We start from the raw sequence: 17,545 nt of genomic DNA on the forward strand, positions 1-17,545 counted from the left end.
TCACTGATGACATCATCCAGTGAATGTGGTTTGGTTCGTTATTTAAATATGTATTATATATATCGCAATCTGCATTGAAGAATGAGTGGATATATAAATATAAATATCTTTGACGGATTTAGTAGCAGTGTGATTGACGTTTTACTTGACTAATTTATAGTGTCTCACTAAATATATTGGATAGTGACTAAACTGTGTGAATATCTGTATCACTTTGTCAGTTGTTGTGTAAACTGCTGCATCAGTTGGTTACTAGTTATGTGAAAGTCTATATTAGTTATTGATTAGTTAACTGAGTATTTTTATGGGAGAGTGAATGTGTGTGTGGTTCGGTGGGGGTGTGCGACTGCCCAAAGATGTGTGAATAGTTGATTCAGTAGGTATATGAGGTTAAGACTACATGTTATAACAGTTGTTTCGGTGAGTGAATATCTTTATGGGTGTGGTGATGAGCAAATATATCTCTCAACGGTACATGTCCAACAAACTAGAAAAATAAAACGCAGTGTATGTGACAGTTGTATATAAATAAGTATACATAAGACTCAGTGATTATATGAGTGACTGTATGGATAACTGTATACTTGTAATAGTGATTTTATAATACACTAAGTATGAGTTACTATCTATATGAATAAATGAAGTGGTGTTTGTATAAGTGTGTAGCTGAATAAATGTAAGTTTGATCCATTGTTTGCATAAGTGAGTAGGATGACTGTATACGTTAATAGGATATGTGCTGGTGTGTAATGTCGATATAGGTGTATAAGTATATTTGATAGTGTTCCATTGATCATTGACAGCATGTATGAGTGAATCTATAGGTAAGTGATTAGATGTGTGTGTAGATCTAGGAATCACTGAGTGGGTTTTTAGAAATTTGTATTGGTGTATCGATGGATTCAAATATGGTACTCTGTATTTTACAGTGAGTGATGAAAGGTTATACTAGTGTATGATGAGGTGTATCCAATTGTCACGTGGATGATGTCATTTGAGATGTCATCAGTGATGTCATCAGTGATGTCACTGACCATGTCATGAATTATGTAATATGTGACATCATCAGCAGTGGATTGCAGGCGCGCAAGTTATAGTTAGCAGAACTAACTATAACGGAGGAATTTCAATGGTTTTGTATGAGTGAAATGTCCAGCTAACTAGAACACCCCTAAAACCTATGGTTTTATTCAGTGAATTTCTCAGGTTTTTTAAATGCTAATTCCTAACTATAACGCCCCTGAAACCAATGGTTTTTTTCACTGAAATTCAAAGGTTTTTTTAAATCATAATTTTTAAATATATTGTTATATTTAGTTTTTTGATAGTTTTTCTACATTTTTTTAAACTTCTTATATTAACTTATTTTTATTTTTGTAATTACATTACATATTTTTAATGTAAATTAAAGAAAAGTTTTTTAAAATATTGAAACTCTAGTATTTTTATTATATTTTATATATTTTTTTATATATTTATATTTTTAATTGTTTTTTTTCCATTTTGTTTTTTTTAAGTCGCGCACCCAATGCGTACCGGTCTTGATCACTGCGCGGAACCTAGCCGCCACTTAACGATTGTTGTGAAGGATCCGCGTAGGGTGTGCGATGGGTCTGTATTTTCCTGCGCGATTGCTATGCGACCTGTACGCGACTTCAGGCGCATACGCGACGCATACGTATTAAGTTATGCGACGCTCGCGCGCTTCCGCGTGATGTCATATACGTGTGTGACGCAGTGGGTGCGCGAGTCCCGCTAAATTTTTTAATGTAAAAAAAGATATATGTATTTCATATAAATATTAAGGCAAGATATAATCTGAGCTAATCATAAAAATAATATACTTTTACTAAACCTAAATTAGTTTTTATGCAATTCCGCGAAGTCGCGCTGGGTGCGTGCTGCCTAAGCACAGGGCGCGCCGACCCCATGTGACCTGAAAAAAAGAGATTTGATTGGGGTGGCGGTCCCCAGGGCCATCATCTGCTCCAGGAGGGGGGCCACGCGGCCCCCCTCCCACAATGTAAAAAGTCTTGGGGGTGGTGGTCCCCGGGGCTTGGGGGGGCCTTTGAGCCCCCCCACCCATTTATTTTGTAGCCCCAGAGGGTGGCGGTCCCCAGGGCTAGGGGCCCCTCTTGGCCCCCCATCAAATTTAATTTTTTTGCCCCCGGGGGCCAATTATTAAAGAAGCGCGGGAGCCCGCGCTTCGTTATGTTTTTTTTTTCTACGGCAGGATCCGCGCACCGAGCGCGCATTTTGCAGTTTAAAAAAATATATATAAATTGGGGGGGCCCCTGGGGGTCCTTATGGGACCCCCTAAGCAGGTCTAGAGGGTCAGTGTATTTCTACCCTGCCCCCATTATTCGTTTTACACACTTGATCCACTGATTTCTTGAGCCTCGCTTTTACCGAGGCACAAAATGGCTGCCAACACTTCCTGGTTTGGAGTATTTACAGCCAGTTGACAGCCAATTAGCATGCAGCTCGTGATCGGGAGGGTGCGCACTGGGTGCGCATAGGGTGCGCGGATCCTCCGAGGACATAGATATATATATGATTTTACTTTTGATTTTCTCAGCAACTACTGAACGGATTTACACCATTTAACCAAAAGGCACGAGTGTGTACCAAGGGCTACCTCTTTGCCAAATTTGGTGTAATTCCGTTCAGCAGTTCGGGCTGCAGCTGCGATTAAAGGTTCCTATGGAAAATTGCATTGGGAAAACACGTTATGGGACCCCCTTTTTTTCTCGGTCCCCGCTTGACTAATCACCCCGAGACTTTCAGGAAAGGAGTGGACCGGAGCGCCCCACCAGTTTTGAAAATTTTGCGAAGATTCGTCAACCGGCACCAAAGTTATTCCAAATAGAATGTTGCGGATTGCCTATGGATAATAGGTCCTAACTATAACTACCTACTGGCGATGTTCAGTTTGTCCGCACCTCCACATCCAAGACTGATGAACAGAGAATCCACGAACCACTGGTAATCTTTAGCATAAAGATCTTTTTATTTGCTCCTCAGAACTACGTGTTTCGGGCTACACTTGCCCTTGATCTCGTTACAAAGGAAGCCGTTCGCCATGTTTAAATATGCTGTGCTTTCACCCCTCGTGGTATGTGAACATAGAAAACATACTAGCACTAAATCTTCATACACAGTTGGTCTGTTTTCTTTTTCACGTTTTTTTGCTTTGCACATTCTGTATGTTAGCACAGCCATTTTTCAATTGGCAACATATTATTTTTTACACATTCTTATTCACAAATTCCCTTATTGCCTGGCTTAGTATGTTAGCGATTTAAAACCAACATTTCTTCATATATAAATATATTTAGAATTGCATCGTGCGATACTTTTACGCTATGATTCGCCAACATAAATTGTTGCATCTATAAAATCATTATTAGTACTATTGTAAAATCCATGAATTCTGCCTAATGCTCCTTGGCACATTAAAAACATATTTATCCAACTCCTCAATCATTGTAAATATAACGTTATTTCTTACTGTGCAATATGGTAAACTCTATTCTTCCTGCCTAATGCTTATTCACACGGTCAACTCCTATATGTACAATTTATTACTCATTGTAAACATAGTGTTATTCCTAACTGTGCAAACTGTGCAGGTACTCGTCGCAAATTTGGTCACAACTTAAGCCATAATATAGGGAATTGTTACCTTATGATATTCTATTCTGTGCAAAAATGCCTATTGGTAAAGTGCTATATACTGTGCAAAGTATGCAGTACAACTGTAAAGTGCTTGATTTGATGTGCAAAAGTGCTGAATCTGGCCAACTAGGCCACTTAAAGTGCAAGTGCTAAATCTTCAATAAAAAATACCATCATAAAAGCCATATCTAAAAAATTATTTTATTTATACATATATATATATATATATGTATATGTATATATGTATATGTACCAGGCGCATTCATCCACTTCCAAGCAGGCGAGGAGAAAGCACACGGACACCTAGTCGTGCTTCAAGGAGATTTATTCGAAGTCAGCATCGGCATGACATGCCATTACGCGTTTCGGCCAGCAGGTGGCCTTGATCACATAGAGTAACAACCATACTGAACATCCTTATATACACAACACTAAGTGGTCACGTGATGAGTAGTGTGGAACGACATAAAAGAAATCTTGATTGATCGTATTCAAATAAAGACAGAAGTTATCACTTGTCATGATGAATAATTACGCACGTGTACAAATACATGAATATGAGTTCTTATAAAGTGCAGATGCTTGCTGTGCAAAATATGCAGATTAAAGTGCAAATCGCAAAAATTTCTATGTGCAAAATACGCAATAAAGTGCACAATATAACTAGTCACATAAGGTATATGCATAAAATAACCATATCAAAATACAGAAATATATATGATATAATAAAACCCAGACCTAGTTATCGAGGCACAATTGACAATATAAAATACCAAGATATATTAGAGCAAAATATGCAATTGAGATGTCTACATTAGTCTGCAAAGAAAATCTTAACCCTATTCATGATTATTGATGAAATAAGAGTACAAAGCATCCTTCTGCTCATGAACCAGAGAAACCACTGTACTGGTAACAAGTATGTCGGTCAAATTTGTGTTTGTTTTTTTAGTATATAAATACCTTTTTTTTGTTAAAGTGAACAAAGTGCAAAAATGTGTAAGAACAATATAATAAATGGATGAGAGAAAGACTAAAAGCAAAAAGAAGAACGGTATTGATAAATGTGAAATATGCAGAATATTGAAATATACTGCAATGAATCATCATATTTTTTTTTTTTTGAAAATTCTTTTTATTGGCATTTTGAGGTTTAAACGTACATACAGCGTGTGTCGCAGAGAGAGTTGTGGTACATAGGTATTAGAGTAGACCTCCGTCAACATAAGGAGTACATCAATATCTTGTTCAGTGAGGATGTGGTCTGTGTTGTAGCAGAGCATTGCCATAGAGGGGAACTGGGGAAGAACTGAACTGGGGTATGCCATGGGGTGTGTAGTGTTAGAGTGGGCGTACGCGACGGGTCCATTATTGCCTACTCGACAGTGCAGTTGCTGCTCGCTCAGGGGGAGGCGGGTGTGTAGAGTGATGTGGGGGGCCGTTGAGTGTGATAGAGTGACGAAGACGGACCCGACTGGTCCGGTGATGGCACAGGGGGTAGTGGTGGAAGATCCACTGTCTCAGGGGCCTGTATAGCAGAAGGCTGTACCGTGTTGGGGGTCTGGATGGCAGTGGCTGTGGCTTCCGGGGTCTGGGATTGTCTGAATTGGTACAATAGGAGCGCCCATTCCAGGGAAATAGGGATTTTGCTGATACCTTTGGCTTCTTCCGCACGGATTACCTCTTCCTCAGCAGCTGCCCATTTAAGAACCGCTCCTGCCCATGCCGCCAGCGGGGGGCCCGATGGATCACGCCAGTGCATGGCTATACAGCGCTTGGCCAGCAAGTGAGCTAGGGATACAAAGCGCATTGGTATTTTGTGTCGTTTCCTCCGTCCCAGTATGCCCAATGCACAGCCCTCCCAGGTGGTCAGGTGGGTCAACCCGGTAAGCTCCTTGAGTGTTGAGTGGATAGATGACCAATAGGTCTGAATGCCCGGACACGTCCAGAACATGTGATAAAAGTCAGCGTCTCCAGCTGGGCAACGAGGGCAGAGGAAGATCGTGTCGGGGTAAAAGCATTGGAGGCGTGCTGGTGTTAGGTAGGCCCTGTGTAGGATATGGTACTGTATGTTCTTGAACCGGGCATTCCTGGAGACTTTTTTGGGGAATTCTATTGCTCTTTCCCATTCGCTATCGTGGAAAGGTCGACCAATTTCCTCCTCCCAGAGGGTCCGTAGGGGTCCTAGGAGCGGGGGTGTCAGTTCCCTGATCGACTTGTATAACCATGTAGTGTGGTGGCGCCCCGGCCCCATTCGTAGTATGGCGTGGAGAACCGGGTGTGTGGGGGGTTCACCCAGGGTGAGGTCGGCGTATGGCCGGTAGTGGCTGAGGAGTTGGCGATGACGCAAGAATTGGCCGGGGGGCAGGTCACACTCATCCATGAGTTGCCGGTACGACCGCAGCTGTCCGTCGTCGAACAGTACTTCCGCTTCGGTGATGTCCCTTGCCATCCATTCCCGCAGCATGGCGGAAGTAAAGAACCCTCCCTGTCTGGGCCAGCCGACCAGCGGTAGCAATGGTGTGTACGGAGGGCAATCTGGCGCCATGCGGTGTATACGTTGTACGCACTTCCGGGCTATGTCTACTTGTAGGGGGTATGTCCGTGTGGGGCGAGACCCCGGTATAAGTAGGCGGCGTAACTCCGGTATGGGTATGTTACCTGCGGCAGTACATGTTTCGAGTGTGCATCTGTCCGCAGTCCAATAGGAGAGCCACTGGAGCTGTGATGCCAGGAAGTAGGCTTCGAATGATGGTGCGCCGAGCCCCCCTTGTGTCGTGGGTAATTGCAGTTTGGCTAGCGCGATTCTATGCCGTCCCTTGCCCCATATGAGAGATCTGAGGAGCGTGTCTAAGTCCTTGAAGAAGGAGTGGGGCGGGATTACTGGGAGGTTGGTGAAATGGTATAAGAGCCGCGGGACCAGGATCATCTTAGCCAAGGCGACCCGGCCTATCGGGGCCAATGGGAGGTTCCGCCAAAACCCGATGGAGGATCGTATACCTGCGAGTACCCTGCGGTGGTTGCCCTCGTAGAGGTCGGCTGGGGAGTGGTATAACCTGATTCCGAGGTATCGGGGACCCTCTGCCGCCCAGTGTAGTTTCTGGCCACCGATCCGTACATCCTGGGGAGATACGTCTGGGTGGAGGGGGTACACCATCGATTTGTCCCAATTCACTTTCAGGCCCGAGGCCTCTGTGAATTCCGCCAGGGCGGTCTCTAATGTGGTGAGATCCGCTGTCACGTCACGTATGTATATGAGGAGGTCGTCGGCGTACATGGACACGCAGTGCGTTGCGTCCGCTAGTGGAATGCCCCAGTCTTGCCCGTCCCGACGAAGTCGGATAGCCAAGGGTTCCACCGCGAGCGCAAATAATAAAGGCGAGAGGGGGCATCCTTGGCGTGTGCCTCGATGTATTTCAAATTCCGGGGAGATGTAGCGACCAAGACGAACCCGAGACGTGAGGTTAGTATATAACAGGCGCGTGTAGGCGAGAAGCGTGGGACCCAGCCCTGTCCGTTCGAGAACGGCAAAAAGGAACTGCCATGTAAGAGTATCAAACGCCTTCTCGAGGTCCAAAATTAAACACGCCGCCCGAGGGAATCGACCGCCCAGCTGATCCTGGATGTGAAAGAGGCGCCGAATGTTGTGAGAAGTATTCCTCCCTGGGACAAAACCACATTGGTCCGGATGTACCAGCGAGCGGAGAATTTGTGAGTATCTATCCGCTAAGATTTTCCCCAGGATTTTACAGTCGGCTGCCAGTAGCGTGATGGGGCGATAAGAGGCCAGGAGTTGGGGGTCCCGGTCGGGTTTCGGGAACGTCACTATCACCGACGCTCTCATAGAGCCGGGTAGCTCACCGATCCTGAGTGCCGCGTCCAGTACCGCGAGGAAACGGGGAGTCAACAGAGAGGCGAAGGTGGAGTAGTATTCGAGCGGAAACCCATCCAGACCTGGGGCCTTGCCTCGGGCCAGGGCCCTTACCGCGCTGGTAATCTCCGTGGCTTTTATTTTAGCGTCCAGCCCCGTCTTGTCCTCAGTAGAGATCTGAGGGAGGGGCAGAGGGTCCAGGAAGTGGCCGACGGCCCCTGGGTCGAGAGATGAGGGGACCGTGTATACCGCTGAATAGTGTTGGTAAAATGCCTGAAGGATCTCGTCTTGGGATTGCACCAGGGATCCTTGGGGATTTATAATTGCAGTGATGGGCCGAACCTCCGTGTCTTGTTTAGCGAGCCATGCCAGGAGTGTGCCCGTTTTATCACGGTCCTTGTGCATGCGGGTAGCGTACGTCCGGAAGTTGTGACGTCGAAGATATGTGCACGCCGTTTGATATGCCGATTTGGCTTGGGCGACTTGGATCGTTGTCGCTACCGATTGGTCTGCGGCTTTGGTAGCCGTGGCCAGTCGCTGTTCCGCCACTTTTAGGGCGTGTTCTAACATGTGTCTCATCCCGACCCGCTGTTTAATACAGTCCCCACGGGCCACCACCTTGAAGCCGTCCCACTCGACCAGGGTTGACGACGCAGTCCCCGCGTTATGAGTAAAATAGTCTGAAATGCTTTGTTGGTGGTCATGTGTGAAGACCTGGTCTGTGAGGCATTCCCGTGAGAGACGCCATGTGGGGACGGGGGGGTGCGGGGGTCTCCATTGGAGGCAAAGGAGATGTGCATCGTGATCGGATACAACTCTGCCTAGATAGTCCGAGTGGCATACTTGCGGGAGAAGCGTAGCGGAGCATAGGAAGCGGTCAAGCCGAACTCGTAGATTGTGTGGGATGGAGTGGAAAGAGTAGATGCGGGCCTGAGGGTGGTGTGATCTCCATGCGTCTGTGAGCGACCAGTGCGCCACCCATGTTTTAAAGCGTTCGATTTGTCTGAGGATGGGGGAGTGCGGGGGTGGGGGATGTGAGCGGTCCAGTCTCGGGTCCAGGATACAGTTAAAGTCCCCGCCTATGATCCAGGGTACATGGGTGAATTGGGCCAGGGAGTGTGTAAGCCGGTCCCAGAATTTATCCTGGTCTACGTTCGGGGCATATATACTTCCCAAGAGGACAGCCCTGCCATCCAAAACCCCCTCCAGCAAGGCGAATCTACCTTCAGCGTCCACCACCCGTCTAAGTTCCCGGAATGGGGTCCCTGGGCGAATCCATATCAGTGCCCCCCGGGCGAATGAGGAGTAGGTCGTGGCGCAGATTAGGCCGCGCCATTTTGCTCGCAATTTGCCCACTTCAGTCGAGTTAAGATGGGTTTCCTGTAGATAGAGGATGGATGCCTTCTGTCGCTTCGCGTAGGCGTATATCGCATAGCGCTTACGTGGGGTGTGTAGGCCGCGTGTGTTGAGCGTGAGTATGTTTATGTCTGCAGTGCTCGGCAGCTGTGCCATGGGTGTGTGCGTCTGTGTGCGGGTCGGCCAAGGCTCCCGACAGGTAGATTATGTCGTAGCCCTCTGAGAAAGCGCTGCGCCTGTGAAAAGTAGGTAGGTGGGAAGCCCACCCAAGCGGAGAGTCTGTAACGTGAGGCCCCATGGCAGGGTGGGACGAATTTGAACTGGGGTGTTGATAACGTGTGGGGGTGCGGGAAACTGTCCCAATACCGAGGACTCATCGTTTAGGAAACGAAGCGTCCAAACTTCCTCCCGTAATACGAGGGGGGATAACTGCTCTATATGAGGGGGGTGACGGTATGCATATGCGAAGCTACCCGTTAAGTGGGCATGTAGAAGGAGCAATGCGCGTCGTGTGCAGGGTGTCAGCCTCTGGGTGTGAGTTCGTGTGCATCAGACAGACATATATGCAAGGATACAGTGCGGCAGTCCGTATGCCTGAGTTGCCTCAGGGCCCGGTAGGAGAGGTCAGTCCGTCCAGCATCCCATCCGCAGTTTGCGGGGTGGCGTGGGGGAGCACCGCCAGGTCCATCCCAGAGACGGTGCCGTCGCTGTCGTTTTCGCCTTCTGACGAGAACAGGTGTGGGGGTCGATCTATGAGTTCCGAGGGCGGTGTAGAGCGCAGATCAATTGCTGCTTGTAGAGCCCCGCGTCGTTCACGCATAATCTGCTCGAGGTCGGGTGAATCGTGGGGGCTGCTTGTGGGCCTGGATTCAATATGGTGAAGCTTCTTGGGGCGTTTCCGGGTGCGGAAGGTCTTGAGAGGCGAGCCCCTTTGGGGATGAGGAGTGGGCGCCCGTGAACAGTGCTGATCCGCCCAGTCCTGTGCAGCCTCCACGGATGTAAAAAAGAGAGAGGACCCGTTGTGGATGATCTTGAGACGGGCGGGGAACAGTAGGGCGTATTGAATCTTATTGTCTCGTAGTCTCCGCTTTACGTCCAGGAAGGAGGATCGCTGCTGTTGTACGGCACGAGCATAGTCCGGAAAGATCATTATGTGGTGGTTTTCCACCCGTAGTGGCGCCGCCAATCTCGCCGCTCGGAGCACCGCATCCCGATCTCGAAAGTGGAGGAACTTCGCCAGGAGCGGCCGGGGCGCTGCGCCGGGCGGGGGCCTCTGGGCCGGAACCCGGTGTGCCCGCTCGATGGAGAAGAACGCTGTCCGGTCCGAGGGCATAGTAAAGGATTTCAGCCATGTGTCCATGTAGTCTATGGGATTTCCTGCCTCGATACCTTCCGGGAGCCCCAGCACCCTGATATTACAGCGTCTTGAGCGACCTTCCAAGTCGGTAGCGCGCTCCTCCACCGCGGTCAGACGGGTAAGGACCCCCTGGAGTGTCGTCTGATGTTCCTTCAGCTTTGGCTGTATTTCCGCCATCGTCCGTTCCTCCGTGTGTACCCGGTCGGCCAATTTCCGGTGGTCATCGCGGAGCAGGTTTACATCCGTCGCTAGGGTACCTAGCCTTTCCTCCATGGACAAACGGGATAGTTCAATGGCGGCCAGGACCTTGTCCAGCTTGTCCGAGATTGAGAGGTCCGTGGAGGACGCCGTGCTGGGAGACCAGGTCGAGGTCTTGGGCATGTTCTCTGGAGCCGTCTCCGGGACCGCCTGGTGCGGCGCGGGCTTTGATTTCCCCATCCTGTCTTCTCCTAGGGTGGACAAAGGGCCGGCGGTGCCGGCCAGGCCTCCAAAGCCTGCCGCGGCGCCTGGGGTCCGTGGGAGGAGGAAGGGTACGGTGATAAAGGACCACAAAGGCGCGGCTAATCGAGCCGGTGTCCCGGGGCTCTCTCCGCTGGCAGGACGCCGGGGGCCCCCAGCGGCAGACCGCAGCAACCCCCCGCGCGGCACCCCCAATTGCCTACCCTCTGTGCAGGTAGCTCGCTTGCATCAGATGACTTGGGTGGGGGATCACGTTCGGCGTCTCCAGGGTTCGGCTGCACCCTCCGCCGGACCCCCGGGCGGTCCCTGCAGCCACCACCTCAACCAAGTCTCGTCCAGAGGCCCGCAGCAGAGGCGAAGACCCCGCAGCACTCCAGGAAGTAGTCCGTGAGGCCTGTGGCGTGGAGAGCTTGAAGGGCGCTCGGTGTCTTGGGCGCCGGGTGTTGGGCTGGTCACCGCCTTGTGCCGGTGCAGCTCGTCGCGTCGATCTCCTCCGATCTTCAAGGCCCCCGGGACCCCCGGGGGCCCTCAGGTGGTCCGCGCTGGAGAGATGGCGGAGAGGCCGGCCGGGCCGCCGTCGTGACAGTCACTAAGGCGAGGGGCTCACCGGCGGCGCAGGGGAGTTGCTAGTGTCCCTGTAGCGGCCATGTTGAAGTCAGGCAGGTAGCGTGTGTCAGGGAGTCCCCGGGTCGCGCTGCTCTCGCCGGATCCCAGCGCCACCTCTCCGCCTCCTCAATAATCAGGTATGGAGGGTACCTGGGGTCCCCGGTGGCGACGTCGATGTCCAATCCCGGTTCACTGCGGGCACCCGGGAGTCAAGATGGCGGGTCGGTATGTGGCCGCGACGAACATCTGCTCCAGAGCGCTCCGGTCCGCAATCCCCAGAGGCGCCGCTGGCTGCTCCCGTCCGAGCCGCCGCGCCGCCGTCCTCAGCGCCCCTCTCCGTCCCCGTCGCCTTTATGGAAGCCCCGGCGCCATCTTGGGTCGCGGGCTGCGGCACTGGCAGCTCCGTCCGGAGGAAGCCTCGACACTACCGCTCCTGACGTGTTCAGGCGCCCAGCGGGACTGCTCCGCCATGCAGGTGTCGTCCGGTGGTCTCTGGGCTGACGATCGCCCGTTTCAACGCTCCGAGACGCTATGAATTGGCGCCCTGGTCACGGAGCCTCAGCATTGCATTACCGCCATCCGCAATGAATCATCATATATAAATTCAATTACAGAAAACTGATTCAATAAGCAAATGAAATCAACCAGATATTTGTTAACGTGTCTTCGGTAGCGATGGTCCCAAATGCATTGCGGTGAATACTGCAAAAACCAAATTGTGTGGGATGTCAATTGGAAATGCCGAAGACACCAATTTCAGGAAAGATGTATCTAACAACCAAAAACAGAGGGATAAAAATAGAGAGATAAAAGAGATAAAAGGACTAAAAACGGGGAACAATTGATCACATAAATGGAATATCAATGGGCATCATCATGAGTCAAATTAAAAAAATGGTAAATATTAGTATAGCTATTTACAGATACAGTTATATAAATCTTCGGTATTGTTGAGTCCCGTAGGTGCCTTACTGTCGAACTCAAGGATATACCTTGTTTCGAGTTGTCTTAGGGTTTTTTCTCTGTTGCCCCCTCTGCGTAATGCAGGGACATTATCAACCACAAAGTATTTAAGGCAACCTAAGTCATTGTTGTGGCACCTTTTAAAATGTCGCGCTACGGGATAGCGAGAATCATTATTAACGATGGCGCTCAAGTGCTGGAGGATTCTGACATGGGCTTGGAGTTTCGTACTGCCGATGTAATTTAAACCACATGTACAGTTAAGAACATACACCACAAATTCTGATCTACAGGTGTAGTGGCCCTTGATTTGTCTTGCACTGGGACTGAAGGGAACAAAATATTCAGTGGTGTTTTGACCAAACTTGCAGGCCCTACAACTTGTGCATTTAAAAAAACCATTTTTAGGTTTGAGCCATGCACTGTTTGAGGGTTTATCCTTATTTGATTTCATGAGATCTCCCTTCATTGTCCTGGCCCTTCTGAATGTGATTATAGATTTAGGGGGTAGCATAGGGGCCAGAACACCGTCAGTGAGCAGAATGGGCCAGTTTTTGTTGATAATGGCCCTAATTCTGTGGTGTTGTTTGTTTGTAAGTCATGATCAGACGTGGGGCATCCGGAAATGGATCATCTGTCGCTGGATCTGGTGTATTCGGAATGGGGATGCTCGATTTGTCAATTAATAATGCATCTCTAGGCAGACTCTGCACTTTTTTATAAGCGTCCCTCAAGATCCTCTCAGTGTACCCTCTTTCCCTCATCCTCATCATAGCTTCCTCTGAGCATCTTATTCTCTCCTCAGATGTACTGCAAATACGCTTAATGCGGAGGAGTTCCCCATAGGGGATACTTTTTATGAGATGCTGGGGATGGGCACTGCTGGCGTGCAAGATGGAGTTGCCAGCAGTGGGTTTTCTATAGTGTTGTCTCAATTTTGTTGTCAATGATCATGACTTTGGTGTCAAGAAACTCAACTAAGCTGGTGTCAATGTGCGAAGTGAATTTGAGATTAAAAGTGTTGTTATTTAAAACCTCAATAAAATTCATCACACTGTTAAAATCCCCGTTCCAGACCATAAAAACATCATCGATAAATCTGTACCAAGTAACAATTTGAGAATCAAAGATATCCGCATATGTCCCCATGAGAACCTGCTCCTCCCACCAGCCTACATGGAGACAGGCATAACTGGGGGAGAAGCAAGCTCCCATGGCGACTCCCCTCTTTTGGGAATATAGATCATTGCCAAACATGAAATAGTTATTGTGTAAGGCCCAGTCAATTAATTCCAGAAGCATAGCGTTGTGATTGTGGAATTGGATTGGTCTGTGCTCCAGATAGTGTTTGGTGGCAGCCATACCGGTAACATGATCAATGCTTGTGTATAGTGACTCTATATCTAGAGTCACTAGCAGAAATCCCTCTTGCCATTTGACATTGTTTAATTTTCTAATAAAATCACCTGTGTCTTTGATGTAGGTAGATAAGTTCTGGACTAAAGGCTGTAAAAAATAATCCACATACCTACTGGTGTTTTCACTGATGCTGTCAATGGCCGAAATAATGGGTCTGCCTGGAACCGGCCTCACTCCTTTGTGGATTTTTGGTATGAGACGAAGTGTAGGGATTATGGGGAATTCATTATGTAAAAAGTTGAATTCATTATTTGAGATCAAACCCTGTCTCTTATAGGAATGCAACATCTTTCTTAGTGATTCTTTGGCAGTGTTGTAGCTCTTTATATTTGTTTTTTCGTAACAGCTGCCATCGGAAAGTTGCCTTTTAGCTTCAGTCTCATATTCATTCTTCGGCCATAAGACTGCGTTGCCTCCTTTGTCGGACGTGCAGATTATTAAATTCGAGTTGTTATTGAGTTTGGTTATTAAATTTTTATATTGTAGCTCTTGTTGATTGATTTTAGCTTTTTTGTGGCTATTCGTCCTGTAGAGGTTTTTCAAATCGTTGGTGACCATCTCCTGGAAGATGTCTACGGCGTCTTTTGGCATCATGGGGGTGAAGCTCGATTTCCCTTTGAATGGGCTGAGTCCGGCACAAGAATCGACATTGATGAGGGTTGAAAGCCTTTCCTGTGTGGATCGTGTGTCATGTGGTTCATTTGAGGAATTGGTCTCGACGTTGTTGAGTTCAGCCATAGTGAGGAGCAGATGTGTATCCGCTGCTTCTAGATTGTAATTAGTAGCGGTGGCTGTGGTGTCTGAGGAAGTATGACGTTTGTTTCCATCTTTGATAGTAAAAAATTTCTTTAATTTCAGTTTTCTGGAGAAACTGAACATGTCCACTCTGGTTTTGCAGTAATTGAAATTGTTACTTGCACAATAGGAGAGGCCCAAGGACAAAATATTTTCTTCAGCAGTAGTAAGTGGAATTTTGGAAAGGTTGACTATGGTGTTACTGTCACTTCCTTTGCTTAGCGTCGTCGCCATTGCACTTTTCTGCCTCTTTGCCTTGCGGGCTTTTCTCCTGGCGCTGCGCTTCTTGTTGCGCTCAACCCTGTGGATGTTTGTGGATTCCGTGGCCTCAGGGTCTGGCGGCGGTCCTCGGCCAAAAAATTCAATTCCTCTCCTGGTTGAACGGTTAGCATCATATTTGAACTCGTACGATCCATTTCTTCCCCCTCACTTCCGCTAGTCAAGGAAGCAGAATCGGGTGTGTCCGATCCAACCGTCATGAGATGTCCACTTGTAGTTGGTATGTTTTGTGTGGTTGCCGTCAATATATCGGAACGTTTTTTTCTGGCGTTATCGTAACGACGGGCAAATGTAAAAATCTGTCCCAGTTCGTAGTCCTCTTTGTCTCTGGTAAATTTGCGTACTTTTCTTAGTTTGATTTTTTCTTCCTGTTTTTTAATTCTGTCATCAATTTCCTTTCTTGCCTTCAGGATTTCTTCTGTTTCTGGTCGTTGATTGAGTTGTTCATTGGTTTCTTCAATTTGTTTCAGGAGTGCAATGCGATCAATTCGAGCATATTTAATTAAGATCCTGGGGGAGGAGCCTAGCGCGCAACCAAGATGGCCGCGTAGGTGCGAGGCTCCCGGGGACCTCCGCAACCTCCTACGACTATCCTGAATTTATCCTGTCTCGGATGAGGGGACTGTGTTGATGAGCCTGAGCTGAGGTGGCACCCGTTTCCCGTTTTCGAATTGGACCTCGGACACCGGAGTGAGCATCGAATGAAGTTTGCGGCCTTCTCCTCGCCAGACCCCGGTTTTGCGCTGAGGGGTGACCCAGTGACAAAGTGAACAACAGCGGCGGGCCGGGCCTGGAGAGTCGCGTACCCCGCACTTTCGCTTTCGCACCCCCCTTGCCGTCTCTGCAGGGTTGGGTCGCGGGGCTCTTGGTGTTAGTGTGGCCTCGCTGGAGGCCCTGCCTGCCCGCCGGCTGTGACCCGCCCCGCCGACCTGAGGTGGCCCCCCGGAGCTCGTGACCCTGATTGTTAGCCCTTTACGACGTGGCTGGTGCGACTGGGAGACTGGTGGCCATGGCCACGAAACAAGATGGCGACCGGGCGAAGACCAAGTCGACCCGGCGTGGCACCGTCCATCAGGCCAACAGTATGGACCGCTATACCCTCCAGAAGGGATCTCCCGGCGGACCGCACAAGTCCCCTGAGGGCCCTCCTGATGCCCCGGACCTGCCCACGGATCTGACTCTACGGGATGTCATGGGCGCCATTGCCGAGATGAAGGCCTTGGTGGGCCAGCGGTTCGACACACTGGCGCAGAAGATCGACTCGGTCCTCGTGGTTGTTGGCCTGGTGAGGGCCGATCTTTCTAAGACCAACGACCGAGTGGATTCTTTGGCCCACACCGCATCGGGCCTCACGACTGAGGTGGCGGCACTACAAACAGAGGTGCGCCGGCTTAGTCAGGCGAGCGCGCTTATGGATCGGCGCCTGGAGGAATCCGAGAGTCGGGCCCGGAGGAATAACATCCGCATCATCGGGGTGCCCGAGGGGCGGGAAGAAGCGGCAGCGGACCTATTTGTGGAGGACTTGATCGCCACCCATCTCCAGCCACGGGGGCTGAGTAAATTCTTCGCCGTGGAGAGGGCCCACAGGGTTCCCGGGGGAAGGCCGAAGGTCGGAGCCCCTCCGCGACCTCTCATTGCCCGGATTTTCAATTTTCGGGACCGGGACGCTATCCTGCAAGCCTCCAGACTGCATGGGCCGGTTAAACTTGACAACATGGAGGTTAACTTTTATCCTGATTTCACCCCAGCGGTCCAGAAGCAGAGACTGAGCTTCTTAGGCGTCAAACGCCGTCTTCGGGACCTCAACCTTAAATACGCTATGCTCTTCCCAGCCAAGCTGCGACTGGAGGTAGAGGGTCGCACGCACTTTTTTGATCGTCCCGAAGCGGCCGGGGACTGGCTGGACACTCTGTCTGGGGATCGTGATCGAGGGGGCGGGGGGGGGGCGGCGGGGGGAGACGGCACGCTGGATCGAGACTGAGGGGTTAATATTGGGCCTCACTCTGGACAAAATGATGCCACTTTCGCTTGGGCGTCTGTCTGTACAATTTCCCCTCCTATGGAGGTTGTGTAGGGTCTACTGGGGGTTCTCCTTCCTCCTCTAGGGGGTTTAGCTAGTTTTACTGTATATGGGGCGACAGGCACACTGCACGTTGGGGGGGGCTGTCCGGGCTCATGCAGGGGTGCAGGGAGGGGGGAGTTTTGTTGGGGCGGGTGGGTAGGGATGGGGTGTGTTTCGTTTTCACCACAAGGCAAAATATCATTGTGTTAGCTCTATAGTGCTCTCGGGGGGACGATGGATGGCTTCTGTCTATGATGGGGGGTAGGGAACTCACTTTGTTGTCCTGGAACGTGAATGGACTGGGGGACAGGATTAAACGTGGTGTGGTCCTGCAGTTCTTGAAGCGAATCTCGCCCGATATAGTTTTTCTGCAGGAGACACACCTCATTGGCAACTCCTTCTGTGCCATGAATCGGCGGGGTTATCGCCTAGTGGCCCATTCGGGCTTCACGTCTGGCTCAAGGGGTGCGGGCATCATGGTTAAGAACTCGCTCCCGTTGGAGGTTGATGAGGTGCTCCATGACGACAGGGGACGTTACACGGCCTTGGTGGGAAGACTGGAGGGCAAAGTGGTTGTATTTGTGTCAGTATACGTCCCGCCGGGGCTGCAGTCGACTACCTTTGCGGACCTGGGGCGCCTCCTCCTTGACCTCCCGGGGGGGATTCTAGTGGTGGGGGGGGATTTCAATGCGGTGGTTTC

At 49.8% G+C, this 17,545-nt stretch overlaps 1 protein-coding gene across 2 annotated transcripts in view; it reads left to right on the plus strand.

The window, feature by feature from the left end:
• The window catches only part of RAP1GDS1 (Rap1 GTPase-GDP dissociation stimulator 1), a 629,061-nt gene that overhangs the window by 149,566 nt on the left and 461,950 nt on the right, over positions 1-17,545 (plus strand). The window lies entirely within an intron of this gene.

Source organism: Triturus cristatus, chromosome 2_2 (genome assembly GCF_964204655.1).
Source record: "Triturus cristatus chromosome 2_2, aTriCri1.1, whole genome shotgun sequence".
Lineage (NCBI taxonomy): Eukaryota > Metazoa > Chordata > Amphibia > Caudata > Salamandridae > Triturus > Triturus cristatus.